General features: G+C 43.5%; 1 protein-coding gene across 1 annotated transcript in view; it reads left to right on the top strand.

Annotated features, from left to right (window-relative positions):
• The window catches only part of mapk12a (mitogen-activated protein kinase 12a), a 28,467-nt gene that overhangs the window by 1,049 nt on the left and 8,199 nt on the right, over nt 1-19,219 (top strand). The gene's annotated exons all lie outside the window — the stretch shown is intronic.

Below are 19,219 nucleotides of genomic sequence, written 5' to 3'. Positions count from 1 at the left end.
AGCAGCACAGAGCTATTGTGAAGAAGGTTGTCATGGAGGTGAGTTTGTGTTTTTACACTCCCGCCCTCACCTACATCAACCAATCATGTAATTGCGGAGCTGTACTATGGCGCGAGATACCTGCCTAATGATTGAACATACTTATCGTTGGGATCGTAAGAAAAGCCGTGCGTGAAACAAACGTTTTAAAAAATATATTTGGATATTTATTTATTCTCTCAACATCTTGCCAAAGCATGTTTTGTAGTTAATATGAATTTTAAATAATTTGACACGATTTATATGAATCGGGTCATGAACATATGGACTTTGAAATTAACAAGAGAGAGGACGTAGGCTAAGTCTGACATAAGCTTATTTCCACACTTACAATAACTCTGTTGCAGTGGTCTTAGTCTCCTTATAGGCTCTTCCCGCCATTGTGACACTGCTACCATGTTATTTTTACATTTTATTTAATCTTTATTTAACCAGGTAGGCCAGTTGAGAAAGGAGGAATAGGCTTTGGGGGTGACCAGTGAAATATACCTGCTGGAGCACGTGCGATGGGTGGGTGTTACTATGGAGACCAGTGAACTGAGATAAGGCGGGGCTTTACCTAGCAAAGACTTGTAGATGACCTGAAGCCAGTGAGTTTGGTGACTAATATGAAGTGAGGGCCAGCCAACGAGAGCATACAGGTCGCAATGGTGGGTAGTATATGGGGCTTTGGTGACAAAACAGATGGCACTGTGATATACTGCATCCAATTTGCTGAGTCGAGTATTCGAGGCTATTTTATAAATGACATCGCCGAAGTCAAGGATCAGTAGGATAGTCAGTTTTACGAGGGTATGTTTGGCAGCATGAGTGAAGGAGGCTTTGTTGCGAAATAGGAAGCCAATTCTAGATTTAATTTTGGATTGGAGATGCTTAATGTGAGTCTGGAAGGAGAGTTTATAGTCTAACCAGACACCTAGGTATTTGTAATTGTCCACATATTCTAAGTCAGAACCGTCCAGAGTAGGGATGCTTGACGGGCGGGCATGTGCGGGCAGCGATCGGTTGAAGAGCATGCATTTAAGAGCAGTTGGAGGCCACAGAAGGAGAGTTGTATGGCATTGAATCTCGTCTGGAGGTTAGTTCACACAGTGTCCAAAGAAGGGCCAGAAGTTTACAGAATAGTGTCGTCTGTGTAGAGGTGGATCAGAGAATGACCAGCAGCAAGAGCAACATCATTGATGTATACAGAGAAAAGAGTCGGCCCGAGAATTGAACCCTGTGGCACCTACCATAGAGCCTGCTAGAGGTCCAGACAACAGGCCCTCCGATTTGACACACTGAATTCTGTCTGAGAAGTAGTTGGTAAACCAGACGACGCAGTCATTTGAGAAACCAAGGCTGTTGAGTCTGCCGAGAAGAATGTGGTGATTGACAGAGTCGAAAGCCTTGACCAGGTCGATGAATACGGCTGCACAGTATTGTCTTTTATCGATGGCGGTTATGATATCATTTAGGACCTTGAGCGTGGCTGAGGTGCACCTATGACCAGCTCGGAAACCAGATTGCATAGAGGAGAAGGTACGGTGGGATTCGAAATGGTCGGTGATCTGTTTGTTAACTTGGCTTTTGAAGACCTTAAAAGGGCAGGGTAGGATAGATATAGGTCTATAACAGTTTGGGTCTAGAGTGTCTCCCCCTTTAAAGAGGGGGATGACCGCGGCAGCTTTCCAGTCTTTGGGGATCTCAGACGATACGAAAGAGAGATTGAACAGGCTAGTAAAAGGGGTTGCAACAATTTTGGCAGATAATTTTAGTAAGAGAGGGTCCAGAATGTCTATCCGAGCTGATTTGTAGGGGTCCAGATTTTTCAACTCTTTCAGAACATCAGTTATCTGGATTTGGGTGAAGGAGAAATCGGGGAGGTTTGGGCAAGTTACTGTGGGGGGTGCAGGGCTGTTGACCAGGGTAGGGGTAGCCTGGTGGAAAGCATGGCCAGCCATAGAAAAATGCTTAATGAAATTCTCAATTATCGTGGATTTATTGGTGGTGACAGTGTTTCTTAGCCTCAGTACAGTGGGCAGCTGGGAGGAGGTGCTCTAATTCTCCATGGACTACAATGTCCCAGAACTTTTTGGAGTTTGTGCTACAGGATGCAAATTTCTGTTTGAAAAAGCTAGCCTTTGCTTTCCTAACTGCCTGTGTTTATTGGTTCCTGACTTCCCTGAAAAGTTGCATATCGCAGGGGCTATTCGATGCTAATGCAGTATGCCACGTTTTTGTGCTGGTCAAGGGCAGTCAGGTCTGGAGTGAACCAAGGGCTATATCTGTTCCTGGTTCTACATTTTTTGAATGGGGCAGGCTTATTTAAGATGGTGAGGAAGGAACTTTTAAAGAATAACCAGGCATCCTCTACTGACGGAATGAGGTCAATATCCTTCCCGGATACCCAGGCCAGGTCGATTAGAAAGGCCTGCAAGCTGAAGTGTTTTAGGGAGCATTTGACAGTGATGAGGGGTGGTCGTTTGACCGCAGATCCATTACGGACGCAGTCAATGAGGCAGTGATCGCTGAGATCCTGGTTGAAGACAGCAGTATTTAGAGGGCAGGTTGGTCAGGATGATATCTATGACGGTGCCCGTGTTTACAGATTTGGGGTTGTACCTGGTAGGTTCATTGATAATTTGTGTGAGATTGAGGGCATCTAGCTTAGATTGTAGGACGGCCGGGGTGTTAAGCATGTCCCAGTTTAGGTCACCTAACAGTACGAGCTCTGAAGATAGATGGGGGCCAATCAATTCACATATGGTGTCCAGGGCACAGCTGGGGGCAGTGGGTGGCCTATAACAAGCAGCAACGGTGAGAGACTTGTTTCTGGGAAGGTGGATTTTTAGAAGTAGAAGCTCGAATTGTTTGGGCACAGACCTGGATAGTATGACAGAACTCTGCAGGCTGTCTCTGCAGTAGATCGCAACTCTGCCCCCTTTGGCAGTTCTATCTTGTCGGAAAGTGTTATAGTTAGGGATGGAAATTCCAGGATTTTTGGTGGCCTTCCTATGCCAGGATTCAGACACGGCTAGGACATCCGGGTTGGCAGAGTGTGCTAAAGCAGTGAGTAAAACAAACTTAGGGAGGAGGCTTCTAATGTTAACATGCATGTAAAACCAAGGCTTTTACGGTTACAGAAGTCAACAAATGAGAGCACCTGCGGAATGGGAGTGGAGCTAGGCGCTGCAGGGCCTGGATTAACCTCTACATCACCAGAGGAGGAGTAGGATAAGGGTACGGCTAAAGGCTATAAGAGCTGGTCGTCTAGTGCGTTGGGAGCAGAGAGTAAAAGGAACAGGTTTCTGGGCGCGGAAGAATAGATTCAAGGCATAATGTACAGGCAAGGGTATGGTTGGATGTGAATACAGTGGAGGTTAACCTAGGCATTGAGTGACGATGAGAGAGGTTTTGTCTCTAGAGTCGTCATTTAGAGCAGGTGAGGTCACCGCATGTGTGGGAGGTGAAAAAAAGGGCTAGCTAAGGCATATTGAGCAGGGATGGAGTCTATACAGTGAAATAAGACAATAATCTCTAAACAAAACAGCAATGGACAATACATATTGACATTAGTGAGAGGCATGCGTAGCCGAGTGATCATAGGGACCAGTGGGATGCTAGGCGAGCTGGAGACACGGTGATTCAGACAGCTAGCGGGCCTGGGCTAGCAGAAGGGCCTTTGGGGGGACGTTGCGATGGAAGTAGTCTGTTGTAGCACCCTCGGACGGTTACGTCGGCAGACCAGTTGTGTTGGATTGGCAGGGCTCCGTGTAGGCAGTAAAAGGGTCAAGGCCAATTGGAAAAATGGGTATTGTAGCCCAAGAAATTGGCTGATGGTCCTCTTCAGCTAACAGTCCGATATGCTCTAGACAGCTAGCGGGCCGTGGCTAGCAGGCTAGCGGATGGGCCTTCAGGGGACATCGTGACGGAGGAGCCTGTTGAAACCCCTCGGGCGGATTACATCGGTAGACCAGTCGTGGTGGAATCGGTGGGGCTCCGTGTCGGCAGTAAAAGGGGTCCAGACCAATTGGCAAAATATGTATTGTAGCCCAAGGAGTGGCTGATTGACCTCTTCAGCTACCCGGGAGATGGGCCTAGCACGAGGCTAGTTCCAGGCTCACTGGTGCTTGCTTTGGGGCAGAGATGTTAGCCGGGGGGTAGCCACTCGGATAGCAGCTAACTAGCTGCGATGATCCAGGTGAAAAGGTTCAGAGCTTGCGGTAGGAAACCGGAGATGTGGAGAAAGAGCAGTCCGGTATGCTCTAGGTTGAAACGCGCTGTGCAGACTGGCAGGAGTTGACCAGACTAAGGTTAGCTGATGACCGCTAGCAGTGGCTAACTGACTATTAGCTAGTAGCTAGTTAGCTGACTTTTTTCTGTTGGGGGTTCCGGTTCTAAAGTATAGAAAATAGCAGATCCATACCACATTGGGTGAGGCGGGCTGCAGGAGAGTATGTTGAAACTGAGGTTAAAAATATAAAAAATATATACAAAATATATACAAAGGGGAAAAAAAGATATATACATGGGACACGACAAGACAAAGACGTCTGAACTGCTGCGCCATCTTGGAAGAATGTTGAAGAACTTGTGATCTCCATGCAGCACCATTCGCCTTCGGAAAAGCACCCCTCAGCCTCAGAAGATGCCCTTCTGGAGGCATGCAGCCATAGAGTCAATTTGCCTACTAGCCAAGTAAAGTGCAGAGCATGTATGGTGCGTGCAACTCATCATTCCAACATATTTGAACATTTAATTCATCCTTCATTCAGTATGTCATCCATTCAGTCATTTGTCTGAGTTGCAATAGGAACTAAATCAAAGAGAATAGAACAGTCTTATCCATTTGTTTTTTTAAATCCATGTGTGTATTCAAAACTATCGAAATTCTCTAAAGTTCTTTAGCCTATCACTTCAAGTCAATGTTTAGTTTAGGCATATCCAAATAAAAAGTAGGCCTTCAACTTGGAGGTATTGCATTTCAGGCTATTATTTGGGGTACTGGTGTCTTGCAGAATAATTTTAGAACTCTGTTTGTGTTTTATAACTGTTTTTATTACAGGGCTCCCCTTAACAAGAGACCTTACCTCACAGGCCTATAATTATAGCCTCCTAATAGATTTTCAACAAAATAGTCGAAGAAGCACATGCAGTGGCTGATAGGGACAACAGATCTGGCAATAAGAATAGGCCATATGGATAGTTTTGACCATTTGGGGCCCCTTGGCTATTTCGCTCAGGACAGGTTATAGCCAATACTTAATCAATATTTTGTTTTGTCTCATTTATTGATATGGATATAGCCTCTGCGTGATGGGGTTGTGCAATGCACATGGCCTACACACAGAGCCTACACACAGAGTGGAATTCACTAATACAACAGTCAAAATGCCTAATATAAGGCCTACAGTCCGTGCTCCCAAATACTGGAAAAAGTGTGATTCATTAGGCTACATGATCACCACAGTAGGCTATACAAATTAATTATGCAATTATATGGCTATTAAATAAGACACAACAGCATGACATATTTAGATAACAGAATAAGCCTAGCCTAAAATATTAATATTTTCTATTTTGCCGCTCAGGCAGTTATGCTAGACAAGGCTCTTCTGTATCTTTATCATTCTCAAACAAGTCATTTGCTGAAGGTCCAAGCCTATACTATGTCATCTACTGGTATAACGTTATTTAATGCAGTTCTAAAACAAGCTCAAGACTTTTATTTTGGAAATGAAACCGGAAGCTGCAAAGCATCTCTAACGTCTGGGCTAGAGTTGCTTGATTGACTAGCTAACTTCGACTAGCTACGTTCGGTTTGTTCTTTGCAGATGCCACATAAGTAAAAAAAAAGATATGTAACCGAGTAAAGGGAGACTTAAAATAAGAATTGAACATGTAAATGTTAATTCATAGTCATAACATAGGGTTTGTAAGTTTACAGATCTAATTTAACGTTTACATTTAATGTTTCACGCATGGCTTTTCCAAACAATTTCCGTATGGATTTTCTTACAATCCCAATGATACATATATTCAACCTTTTGGCAGCTATCTCGCTCCATACTATATGGAGCCCTCCACATTGTTACAACATTTCAGAGGCGCACGGCGATGTGGTACGGAGCTCAATTTGTCGTTTGCACGTCTCCAGAGGATTTGCAATTGCGTCACACCATCCATAAGGCGTGTCCGACCACATTTTCAGATCAAGCATAAATTGTCTCTTAGTGTAGGGTATGGACGTCCCAAGGATCCCGGATAGTACTAACTCTGGGTGAATGCCAATTTGTAACACATGATCAACTCAGTGTTCCAAAGGTTGCGTTTACACAGGCAATTCTGATATTTTTATTATTTGGACCAATGACGTCAGAACTTCTGACGTCAGATATTTTTCAGATCTGATCTGATTGGTCAAAGACAAATTGGTAAAGAAGATATCCATCCTCTTTCCTACTTTTGAAAAAGGTCAAAGTTAATCGAGTAGAGGCAGGGAGGAGAAGGAAAGTGGACAAAAATGTGCTTGTATGAAATGAGACCTTTTTAAAGTAATTTGGTGTCATGATTCTGAAAGGTTAGATAGCTATCAAAAATGACAAGCTACTATGTGGGGAATTGTAGGTGGCTTGTTTCAGCTCATTGTATCATGTTATTGATACCATAACTGAGAGGTTGCACTTTTCTTGCACATATCTTACACAGTCTAGTGCATTTTAGAGTTGAAGACACCAACTGCAGATACACATGCTTGTTTTTGTGCATCAGAAAAGACTAAATAAAATTTAGAATCAGTTTGACAGGTGACAGACATATTATTTTACTATTAACATGCAGTGGGGAGAATTATATTGTCCCAGTCAGGAGCCCAGGCTTTTGTCATTGATGGTAGAGTTCTCATCTCTGGACTGCGCAAGGTTTGGATTGCATTCTGCTAAGGCACTTGTCTCTCTCTACATTGGTCAGCTACGTTTGTGTCCAGGGTGGGATCTTTTCGATACACTTATGGGGTATCGGTACACAAATGCTCCTAGAGAGAAGGGGGAATACTGAAGCATGCATTGATGACAGTTCTACAGTCTCCATCAGAGGCCCAGGCTTTTTGCATAGATGGTAAAGCTCTCATTTCTGGACTGTAACATTGTAAGATTGTGCCATCCATGGGACTTGATATATATTGATTGGTAGGTTACACTATATTTAGATACTTAAAATACTGCCTGATACACCTTTGCTATTTGTCTCCGTACTCAATAAATGGTGAGTACGTTTATTGTTCTTTATTCAAATGTATAAGCATGTCAAAGGACAAAAATAGTACAAAATACAACAAATGTAAGTACCTGATGATAGACACAAGGAAGCACATTAGATGTGCAGGACAACAGTATGTTGATGGCTGTAGATTTGTGATTCGTCTGTTAGCATGGAAATAACTGTAAATTAGCAGGGAGCTAATGCGACCATTACAATTAGAGCATGCTAACTCACTCTTACAGCAATAACATACACAAGCACATCCCAGATTGCCCCCAGGTACCACACACACATATATATGATCCAAGATGGCGTAGCAGTCAGACGTGTGTTTGTCTTGTCCCATGTAAATAGTCGGTCTCATAATTTTTTCGTATATATTTTTATCTCACTTTCCACCTATGATCTAAATATACTTTACTGCAACCCGCCTCACCCAATGTGGTACGGATCTGCTATTTTTATACGTTATAACTGGAACCTCCATCAGATGCTAGCCAGCTAACTAGCTACTAGCTAGTAGTCACTGTTAGCCACAGCTAGCGGTCTTCACCTTTATCTCGGTCAATACCTGCCAGTCTGCACAGCGCGATATCGGACTGCTTTTCTCCACCACATCACCGTATTCCTGCTGCAAGCTCTGGGCCATTACACCGGATCATCGCAGCTAGCTGGCTGCAATCGAGTGGCTACAACGCCTCTGTCCTGCTTCAAGCACCAGTTAGACTTGAGCTAGCCTCGAGCTAGGCCCATCTCCCGGCTAGCCGAAGAGGTATGCCTGCTAATTCGTGGGCTACAATAGCTCTTTTGCCAATTGGCCTGGACCCTTTATTGCCGACACGGAGCCCCGCCAATCCATCACGACTGGTCTGCCAACGTAATCGTCTGTGGTTTCAACAGGCTTTTCCGTTGCGTTGTCACCAAAGACCCATCTGCTAGCGCCGGCCCGCTAGCTTTCTGAACGCCTTGCCTCCCGCTCACCTAGCATAGTAGCGACTACCGAACAGCTCCTGGACTAACCTACTTCTGCTCATTGGACCAACCTACTTCTGCTCATTGGACCCTATGATCACTCGGCCACACATGCCTCTCTCTAATGTCAATATGCCTTGTCTTCTGCTGTTTCGGTTAGGTATCGTTTTATTTCACTGTAGAGTCCCTTGTCCAGCTCAACATGCCGCAGATAGCTCTTTTGTCACACACCCCACACATGGGGAGACCTCACCTGGCTTAGCTGGCGCCTCCAGAGATGCAAGCTCTCTCATCGTCACTCAATGCCTAGGTTTATCCCCACTGTACTCACATCCTACCATACCCTTGTCTGTACATTATGCCCTGAATCTATCCTACCACGCCCAGAAATCTGCCCTTTTTACTCTCTGTTCCCAATGCACTAGACGACCAGCTCTTATAGCCTTTAGCCGTACCCTTATCCTATTCCTGCTCTGTTCCTCTGGTGATGTAGAGGTTAACCCTGGCCCTGTAGCCCCCAGCATCACACCTATTCCCCAGGTGCTCTCATTTGTTGACTTGTGTAACCGTAAAAACCTTGGTTTTACATGCATGTTAACATCAGAAGCCTCCTCCCTAAATTTGTTTTATTCACTGCTTTAGCACACTCCGCCAACCTTGATGTCCTAGCCATGTCTGAATCCTGGCTTCGGAAGGCCACCAAAAATCCTGAAATTTCCATTCCCAACTACAACATGTTCCATCAATATAGAATTGCCAAAGGGGGTGGAGTTGCCATCTACTGCATAGATAGCCTGCAGAGTATTGTCATGCTATCCAGGTCTGTGCCCAAACAATTCGAGCTTCTAATCTGGATCCCTACAAATCACCTGGACTAGACAATCTGGACCCTCTCTTTCTAAAATTATCTGCCAAAATTGTTGCAACCCTTAATACTAGCCTGTTCAACCTCTCTTTCGTATTGTCTGAGATCCCTAAAGATTGGAAAGCTGCCTCGGTCATCCCCCTCTTCAAAGGGGGAGACACTCTAGACCCAAACTGTTACAGACCTATATCCATCCTGCCCTGCCTTTCTAAAGTCTTTGAAAGCTAAGTTAACAAACAGATCACCGACCATTTCGAATCCCACCGTACCTTATCCACTATGCAATCTGGTTTCCGAGCTGGTCATGGGTGCACCTCAGCCACGCTCAAGGTCCTAAACGATATCATTACCGCCATAGATAAAAGACAGTACTGTGCAGCCGTTTTCATTGACCTGGCCAAGGCTTTCGACTCTGTCAATCACCACATTCTTATCGGCAGACTCAACAGCCTTGGTTTCTCAAATGACTGCCTCGCCTGGTTCACCAACTACTTCTCAGATAGAGTTCAATGTATAAAATCGGAGGGCCTGTTGTCCGGACCTCTGGCAGTCTCTATGGGGGTGCCACAGGATTCAATTCTCGGGCCTACTCTTTTCTCTGTATATATAAATGATATCGCTCTTGCTGCTGGTCATTTTCTGATCCACCTCTATGCAGACGACACCATTCTGTATACATCTGGCCCTTCCTTGGACACTGTGTTAACAAACCTGCAAACGAGCTTCAATGCCATACAACACTCCTTCCGTGGCCTCCAACTGCTCTTAAATGCTAGTAAAACTAAATGCATGCTCTTCAACCAATTGCTGCCCGCACCTGCCCGCCCGCCTAGCATCACTACTCTGGACGGTTCTGACTTAGAAAATGTGGACAACAACAAATACCTAGGTGTCTGGTTAGACTGTAAACTCTCCTTCCAGACTCACATTAAGCATCTCCAATCCAAAATTAAATCTAGAATCGGCCTCCTATTTAGCAACAAAGCCTCCTTCACTCATGGTGCCAAACACACCCTCGTAAAACTGACTATCCTACCGATCCTCGACTTCGGCGATGTCATTTACAAAATAGCCTCCAACACTCTACTCAGCAAATTGGATGTAGTCTATCACAGTGCCATCCGTTTTGTCACCAAAGCCCCATATACTACCCACCACTGCGACCTGTATGCTCTCGTTGGCTGGCCCTCGCTACATATTCGTTGCCAAACCCACTGGCTCCAGGTCATCTATAAGTCTTTGCTAGGTAAATCCCTGCCTTATCTCAGCTCACTGGTCTCCATAGTAACACCCACCCGTAGCACACGCTCCAGCAGGTATATTTCACTGGTCATCCCGAAAGCCAACACCTCTTTGGCCGCCTTTCCTTCCTGTTCTCTGCTGCCAATGACTGGAACGAATTGCAAAAATCACTGAAGCTGGAGACTTATATCTCCCTCACTAACTTTAAGCATCAGCTGTCAGAGCAGTTTACCGATCACTGTACCTGTACACAGCTCATCTGTAAATAGCACACCCAACTACCTCATCCCCATATTGTTATTTATTTATTTTGGCTCTTTTGCACCCAAGTATCTCTACTTGCACATCATCTCCTGCACATCCATCACTCCAGTGTTAATGCTAAATTGTAATTATTTCGCCACTATGGCCTATTTATTGCCTTACCTCCCTAACCTTACTACATTTGCACACACTGTACGTAGATTTTTCTGTTGTGTTTTTGACTGTACGTTTGTTTATCCCATGTGTAACTCTGTGTTGTTGTTTTCGTCGCACTGCTTTTCTTTATCTTGGCCAGGTCGCAGTTGTAAATGAGAACTTGTTCTCAACTGGCCTGCCTGGTTAAATAAAGGTGAAATAAAAATACAAAAATGAAAAAAAATATATATATCTGTGTGTACAGTGCATTCGGAAAGTATTCAGACCCCTTGACTTTTTCCACATTTTGTTACGTTACAGCCTTATTCTAAAATGGGTTAAAAAATATATATACCCTCAGCAATCTATACACAATACCCAATAATAATAAAGCGAAAACAGGTTTTTAGAAATACCTTATTTACATAAGTATTCAGACCCTTTGCTATGAGACTCGAAATTGAGCTCAGGTCCATTCTGTTTCCATTGATCATCCTTGAGCTGTTTCTACAACTTGATTGGAGTTCACCTATGGTAAATTGAAATGATTGGACATGATTTGGAAAGACACACACCTGTTTATATAAAGGTCCCACAGTTGACAGTGCAGGTCAGAGCAAAAACCAAGCCATGAGATTGAAGGAATTGTCCGTAGAGCTCCGAGACAGGATTGTGTCGAGGCACAGATCTGGGAAAGGGTACCAAAATATGTCTGCAGCATTGAAGGTCCCCAAGAACACAGTGGCCTCAATCATTCTTAAATGGAAGAATTTTGGAACCACCAAGACTCTTCCAAGAGCTGGCTGCCCGGCCAAACTGAGCAATCAGGGGAGAAGGGACTTGGTCAGGGAGGTGACCAAGAACCCGATGGTCACTCTTGACAGAATTCTAGAGTTCCTCTGTGGAGATGGGAGAACCTTCCAGAAGGACAAGCATCTCTGAAGCACTCCACCAATGAGGTCTTTATGGTAGAGTAGCCAGACTGAAGCCACTCCTCAGTAAAAGGCACATGACAGCCTGCTTGGTGTTTGCCAAATGGCACCTAAAGACTGACACCATGAGAAACAAGATTCTCTTGTCTGATTAAACCAAGATTGAAGTCTTTGGCCTGAATGCCAAGCATCACGTCTGGAGGAAACCTGGCACCATTCCTACAGTGAAGCATGGTGGAGGTAGCATCAGGCTGTGGGGATGTTTTTCAGCGGCAGGGATTGGGAGACTAGTCAGATATCGGAGCAAAGTACAGAAAGATCCTTGATGAAAACATGCTCCAGAGTGCTCAGGATCTCAGACTGGGGCGAAGGTTCACCTTCAAAGCACACAGCCAAGACAACGCAGGAGTGGCTTTGGGACAAGTCTCTGAATGTCCTTGAGTGGCCCAGCCAGAGCCTGGACTTCAACCCGATCAAACATCTCTGGAGAGACCTGAAAATAGCTGTACAGCAACGCTCCCTATCCAACCTGACAGAGCTTGAGATGATCTGCAGAGAGGAATAAGAGAAACTCCCCAAATACAGATGTGCCAAGCTTGTAGCTTCATACCCAAGAAGACTTGAGGCTGTAATCACTGCCAAATGTGCTTAAACAAAGTACTGAGTAAAGGGTCTGAATAATTATGTAAATGTTGGGGGGTTGCAAAAAATTATATAAAAACCTGTTTTTGCTTTGTTATTATGGGGTATTGTGTGTAGATTGATAAGGGAATAAATCTTTTAAATACATTCTAGAATAAGGTTGTAACAAAATGTGGAAAAAGTCAAGGGGTCTGAATACTTTCCAAACACTGTAGATACATACGCACATCAGGACATGTACATTGTGAACTCGTACACATTATAAATATGAAAAAAGAATACGTGCGAATTCCCTCTATCTGCAAGCATGACCAATGGCATAACACTTTATTGACATCTGACTTGAACCAACCAATTAGAGTACATAAACATGAAATACACATTTCTGCAGTGTCAAGTGGAAACGTAACCAACCCTGTTTGTTACACATGAAACGTACATCTCGCACTCAGTCATAGTTATAGAATAATGAATGGATTGGCAAGATTTTGGCACTGTCAACTTTTATTAGGTTAGTAGTTACAATCAATTAACTCACCTAAATATACTCACATTTACTGAACATTTAGTATTTGAAACACAAACATTCATTTCCCTACTGCTTTACCTATAATCCTACAGGCTCTTTATCATTCTCCATACGTTATATTCCAATGCATTCGATATTATGCATACCCAGCATGGTGTTGGGCAGCTGCTATTTGAGAACTCATCTGGTTTAGAAATCAAACTGGTTATCTTATTGCAGAGCACATTGTACAACTGTTTTTAGAGAAGATTGGATTGCAAGGTATGGTATATGTGTAGGCTATTCCACATGTATTGGCTAATATGCAGATGTCGTTTTTAAACCGCCATTCTAGCATACAATAACTTATGACACACATCTTTATCTGCATGCTTTTATTTGGGTTTCTATGCAAATTATATGATTGAATGTTTCTTTAAGCCTTCAGCTAGTTACTTGAAATTAGACAATCATGACAAAACATTATTCAAAATTGAATTTACTGACAGAGATAGCTAATGAAAAACTAGCTACCTGAACAGGCACATTGACGTTTACAGCAAAGATGTTTAGAACTGTGTGTTTACAGCTGGCTAGGCTAGTCAACTGTAACATTGGCTAGCTTTCAATAAATTAGCTAAATGGTCAACGGCGTTACCTCTTCATATGATCAAGACCATTCCTATTCCATGCTGCATATTTAAAGTGTACTCGAAAACAGATATTTATATTTGTTCAGTCTTTGGGAGCTGACAGCAGATCACGATTTCATGTGAGGCTGTTTACATCTTAGAAGCAGGCCATTGGCTGCCTTCATCACGAGGTGTATGTACGGAAGTTCTGATTGGTTTCAAGTGTAGCAGTTCCCAAATTTGAAATATACTATTTTTCTAAGAAAATGTGTAAGAATTAAATGTGCCAACAAATGTTGTCATATATATATAAAAAAATCTGCTCCTCCCTCGACGTAGATCGATCAACTTCACTGTTTTCTGCGTCGGCACACGCAGAAAACTTGAATTGAATTAATTGAAGCCAAGGAAGTTCAAGCCTGACCACAGTCCTGTATGTAATTGTTTGCAGAAAACAGAATTCCTCATTATAGTGAATGGAAAATTGCCAATCTTCATGTAACTAATATTTTTTTCCGAAGACAATCATGGTACCAATAATTGCTTCTAATACACCAGATGTAAGTCACTGAACCAATTATAAAATTTAAAAAAATCGCACACATAAGTAGTTATAAGGTTTATTTAGTTGCTAATGGCAGCCTGCAGTACCCAGGTTGTCCTTCAACTGGAGTTAGCCTGCAACGTCACTTCTTAGAGTAGGTCACACTGCGCATTAATTTGGCTTCAAAAGAGTATTCACATAGAAATGAATGGTGTCACATGATCGATGGCTTTGACTTTCATATATACAGTAGTAACATGTTCTATTACAAAGAAACATTGCCATAGATAGAACAAGGAGACATATTTCACTGGATGTATACTGCTCAAAAAAATAAAGGGAACACTTAAACAACACATCCTAGATCTGAATGAAATAAATAATCTTATTAAATACTTTTTTCTTTACATAGTTGAATGTGCTGACAACAAAATCACACAAAAATAATCAATGGAAATCCAATTTATCAACCCATGGAGGTCTGGATTTGGAGTCACACTCAAAATTAAAGTGGAAAACCACACTACAGGCTGATCCAACTTTGATGTAATGTCCTTAAAACAAGTCAAAATGAGGCTCAGTAGTGTGTGTGGCCTCCACGTGCCTGTATGACTTCCCTACAACGCACGGGAATGCTCCTGATGAGGTGGCGGATGGTCTCCTGAGGGATCTCCTCCCAGACCTGGACTAAAGCATCCGCCAACTCCTGGACAGTCTGTGGTGCAACGTGGCGTTGATGGATGGAGCGAGACATGATGTCCCAGATGTGCTCAATTGGATTCAGGTCTGGGGAACGGGCGGTCCATAGCATCAATGCCTTCCTCTTGCAGGAACTGCTGACACACTCCAGCCACATGAGGTCTAGCATTGTCTTGCATTAGGAGGAACCCAGGGCCAACCGCACCAGCATATGGTCTCACAAGGGGTCTGAGGATCTCATCTCGGTACCTAATGGCAGTCAGGCTACCTCTGGCGAGCACATGGAGGGCTGTGCGGCCCTCCATGACTGACCCACCGCCAAACCGGTCATGCTGGAGGATGTTGCAGGCAGCAGAACGTTCTCCACGGCGTCTCCAGACTCTGTCACGTCTGTCACGTGCTCAGTGTGAACCTGCTTTCATCTGTGAAGAGCACAGGGCGCCAGTGGCGAATTTGCCAAACTTGGTGTTCTCTGGCAAATGCCAAACGTCCTGCACGGTGTTGGGCTGTAAGCACAACCCCCACCTGTGTACGTCGGGCCCTCATACCACCCTCATGGAGTCTGTTTCTGACCGTTTGAGCAGACACATGCACATTTGTGGCCTGCTGGAGGTCATTTTGCAGGGCTCTGGCAGTGCTTCTCCTGCTCCTCCTTGCACAAAGGCGGAGGTAGCGGTCCTGCTGCTGGGTTGTTGCCCTCCTACGGCCTCCTCCACGTCTCCTGATGTACTGGCCTGTCTCCTGGTAGCGCCTCCATGCTCTAGACACTACGCTGACAGACACAGCAAACCTTCTTGCCACAGCTCGCATTGATGTGCCATCCTGGATGAGCTGCACTACCTGAGCCACTTGTGTGGGTTGTAGACTCCGTCTCATGCTACCACTAGAGTGAAAGCACCGCCAGCATTCAAAAGTGACCAAAACATCAGCCAGGAAGCATAGGAACTGAGAAGTGGTCTGTGGTCCCCACCTGCAGAACCACTCCTTTATTGGGGGTGTCTTGCTAATTGCCTATAATTTCCACCTGTTGTCTATTCCATTTGCACAACAGCATGTGAAATTTATTGTCAATCAGTGTTGCTTCCTAAGTGGACAGTTTGATTTCACAGAAGTGTGATTGACTTGGAGTTACATTGTGTTGTTTAAGTGTTCCCTTTATTTTTTTGAGCAGTGTATAAAGGATGTATAAATATGAAGCATCCGCTTGGCGTTTCCACTCTACCAATTATGGTAGTGAGTGTAATGGGACAAGACGGATTTTGGCCTACATTCTGCAAATTTTCTCATCGATGAAACATTTGATCTCAATGCAGTTTTCTGTTCCCAAAACCAGAATCTGTTATGAACAAAGTGGACTAAGTTTAGTAGACTTTAGCCTTTGACAAAAGTTTTAAAAATCGTGTTGTTCAGGAGTGCAAAGTCGAATTTGGCATTGCTTTCTAGGTTTGGCTGAGAAATAGTGTATTGTAGCCCTGCTACCGCCAGATGGCGGTATTATTCCTTACATCTTTTGTAATTTTTGTCCATTTCAAAATGAGAAAAGACCGAAGGAATAATAAGTGTATAGGCGGTGGGAAGGGCCTTGAACTACAGACTGCTGGGTTGTTACATTGTGTTAGTCTATTTAAAATCAAATCACATTTTATTCATCACATGCGTAAAGAACAGGTGTGGACTAACAGTGAAATGCTTCCCAACAATGCAGAGAGAAAGAAAATAGAGAAATAATAGAAAATTAAAACACATAATAATAATAAAAAGTGATAATAGATACATAGTGAGTAACTATAACTTTCCTATATACAAGGAGTAATAGTACCAAGTCGATGAGCAGGGTTACGAGGTAATTGAAGTAGGTATGTACATATACATACATGTACATACATGTGAATTGTTAGATACTAATGCATAACATCTGCTAAATATGTGTATGTGACCAATACAATGATTTGATTTGATAACTATGATTAAAGTGAAAAATGGTAAACAATAGCAGCAGCGTGTTCACTGTAATGAGTCAAAAACGTTACTGCAAAAAGGGTCAATGCAGATAGCCCGGGTAGCTATTTGGTTAGCTATTTATCAGTCTTATGGCTTGGAGTTAGAAGCTGTTCATGTTACCGCTTGCCGTGCGGTAGCTGAGAGAACAGTCTATGACTTAGGTGGCGGGAGTCTTCTGACACCGCCTGCTATAGAGGTCCTGGATGGCAGGGAGCTCGGCCCCAGTGATATACTGGGCTGTCCACACTACTCTCTGTAGCGCCTCGTGGTCGGATGCCAAGCAGTTGCCATACCAAGCAGTGATGCAGCCAGTCAAGATGCTCTCAATGGTACAGCTGTATAACTTTTTGAGGATCTGTGGCCACATTTTTTTCACCCTCCTAAGGCGGAAGAGGCATTGTTGTCCCCTCTTTACGACTGTGTTGGTGTTTTTGGACCATGATAGATCCCAAGTGATGTGGACACTGAGGAACTTGAAGCCCGCGACCCGCTCCACTACAGCCCTGTTGATGTAAATGGGGGAGTGCTCGGCCTTCCATTTCCTGTAGTCCACGATCAGCTCCTTTGTCTTGCTGATGTTGAGGGAGAGGTTGTTGTCCTGGCACCATACTGCCAGGTCTCTGAACTCCCTATAGGCTGTCTCATCATTGTCGGGAATAAGGCCTGTCATCTGCGGCTACAGATGCGAGTGCTACGGTGCGATAGACATTTAAACAAGTTACTATGTCGTTCTTGGATACACGGACTATGGTGGTCTGTTTGAAACATGTAAGAGACTTGCCAGCTTGTCGGTGCATGCTCTGAGTATGCGTCCTGGTAATCTGTCTGGCCCTGCGGCCTTGTGAATGGTAACCTGTTTAACTTCTATGGGCTACGTGGGACGCTAGCTTCCCACCTGCAGGACACAGCCAGTGAAATATCAGGGCGGCAAATTCAAAAACAACAAAATGTCATTATTCAACTGTCTCAAACATACAACTATTTTACACCATTTTAAAGATACACTTCTCCTTGATGTAAGCACATTGTCCGATTTCAAAAAGGCTTTACAGTGAAAGCAAAACATTAGATTATGTTAGGAGAGTACATAGACAAAAATAATCACACAGCCATTTTCCAAGCAAGGACATGCGTCAATAAAACCCAAAACACAGCTAAATGAAGCACTAACCTTTGACGATCTTCATCAGATGACACTCCTAGGACATTATGTTACACAATACATGTATGCTTTGTTCGATAAAGTTCATATTTATATCCAAAAACAGCATTTTACATTGGCGCGTGATGTTCAGAAAATGTATTCCCACCAAAACCTCCGGTGAATGTGCACATCAATTTACAAAAATACTCATCATAAACGTTGACAAAATATCTAAAAATTATTTAAAGAATTATAGATAGACTACTCCTGGATGCAACCACTGTGTCAGATTTTAAAATAGCTTTACGGAGAAAGCATATTTTTCAATATTCTGAGTACATAGCTCAGCCATCCCACAAGCTATACAGACACCCGCCAAGTTCGGGGCCACCTAAACTCAGAATTAGTATAAGAAATATTCTCTTACCTTTGCTGATCTTCGTCAGAATGCATTCCCAGGACTGCTACTTCCACAAGAAATGTTGTTTTTGTTCGAAATAATAATCCATATTTATGTCCAAATACCTCCATTTTGTTCATGCGTTCGAGCACTATCCAAAGGCATAACGCGCGAGTGCAAAACCAGAGACAAAAAGTCAAAATGTTCCATTACCGTACTTAGAAGCATGTCAAACGCTGTTTAAAATCAATCTTTATGGTATTTTTAACGTAAAATTGCGATAATATTCCAACCGGACAATAGCGTATTCATTCAAGGAGAAAAAGCTTGCGCACTCGCGGGATCGAGCATATCCAATCCCTTTGTTGCCAGGCAGTCCACTCAGTAACTGAGCTCCTATTATCTGCCCAGTGACAGGAGAATGCTGAAACAACTTTCTGAAGGCTTTTGACAGCCAATGGAATCCTTAGGAGGTGCAACGTAACCCCACAGATACTGTAGTTTCGAAAGGGACTAGAAAGAAGAACTACAACTCTCAGATCCTCCACTTCCTGGTTGACTTTTTCTCAGGTTTTTGCCTGCCATATGAGTTCTGTTATACTCACAGACACCATTCAAACTGTTTTAGAAACTTCAGAGTGTTTTCTATCCAAATCTACTAATAATATGCATATTCTAGTTTCTGGGCCAGAGTAGTAACCTGTTTAAATTGGGTACGTTTTTCATCTGGCCGTGAAAATACTGCCCCCTAGCCCAGACAGGTTAAAGGTCATACTCACATCGGTTACAGAAAGTGTGATCACACAGTCATCCAGAACAGTTGGTTCTCTCACACATAATTCAGTGTTGCTTGGCTCGACACGAGCATAGAAGGCATTTAGCTAGTCTCTTAGGCTCGTGTCACTGGGCTGCGCATGGCTGGGTTTCCCTTTGTAACCCGTGATAGTTTGCAAGCCCT

The sequence above is a fragment of the Salmo salar genome, chromosome 16 (assembly GCF_965601325.2).
Source record: "Salmo salar chromosome 16, fSalSal1, whole genome shotgun sequence".
Lineage (NCBI taxonomy): Eukaryota > Metazoa > Chordata > Actinopteri > Salmoniformes > Salmonidae > Salmo > Salmo salar.
The sequence above is the reverse complement of the archived record's forward strand: the minus strand, read 5'-3'. Positions and strand labels throughout refer to the sequence as shown.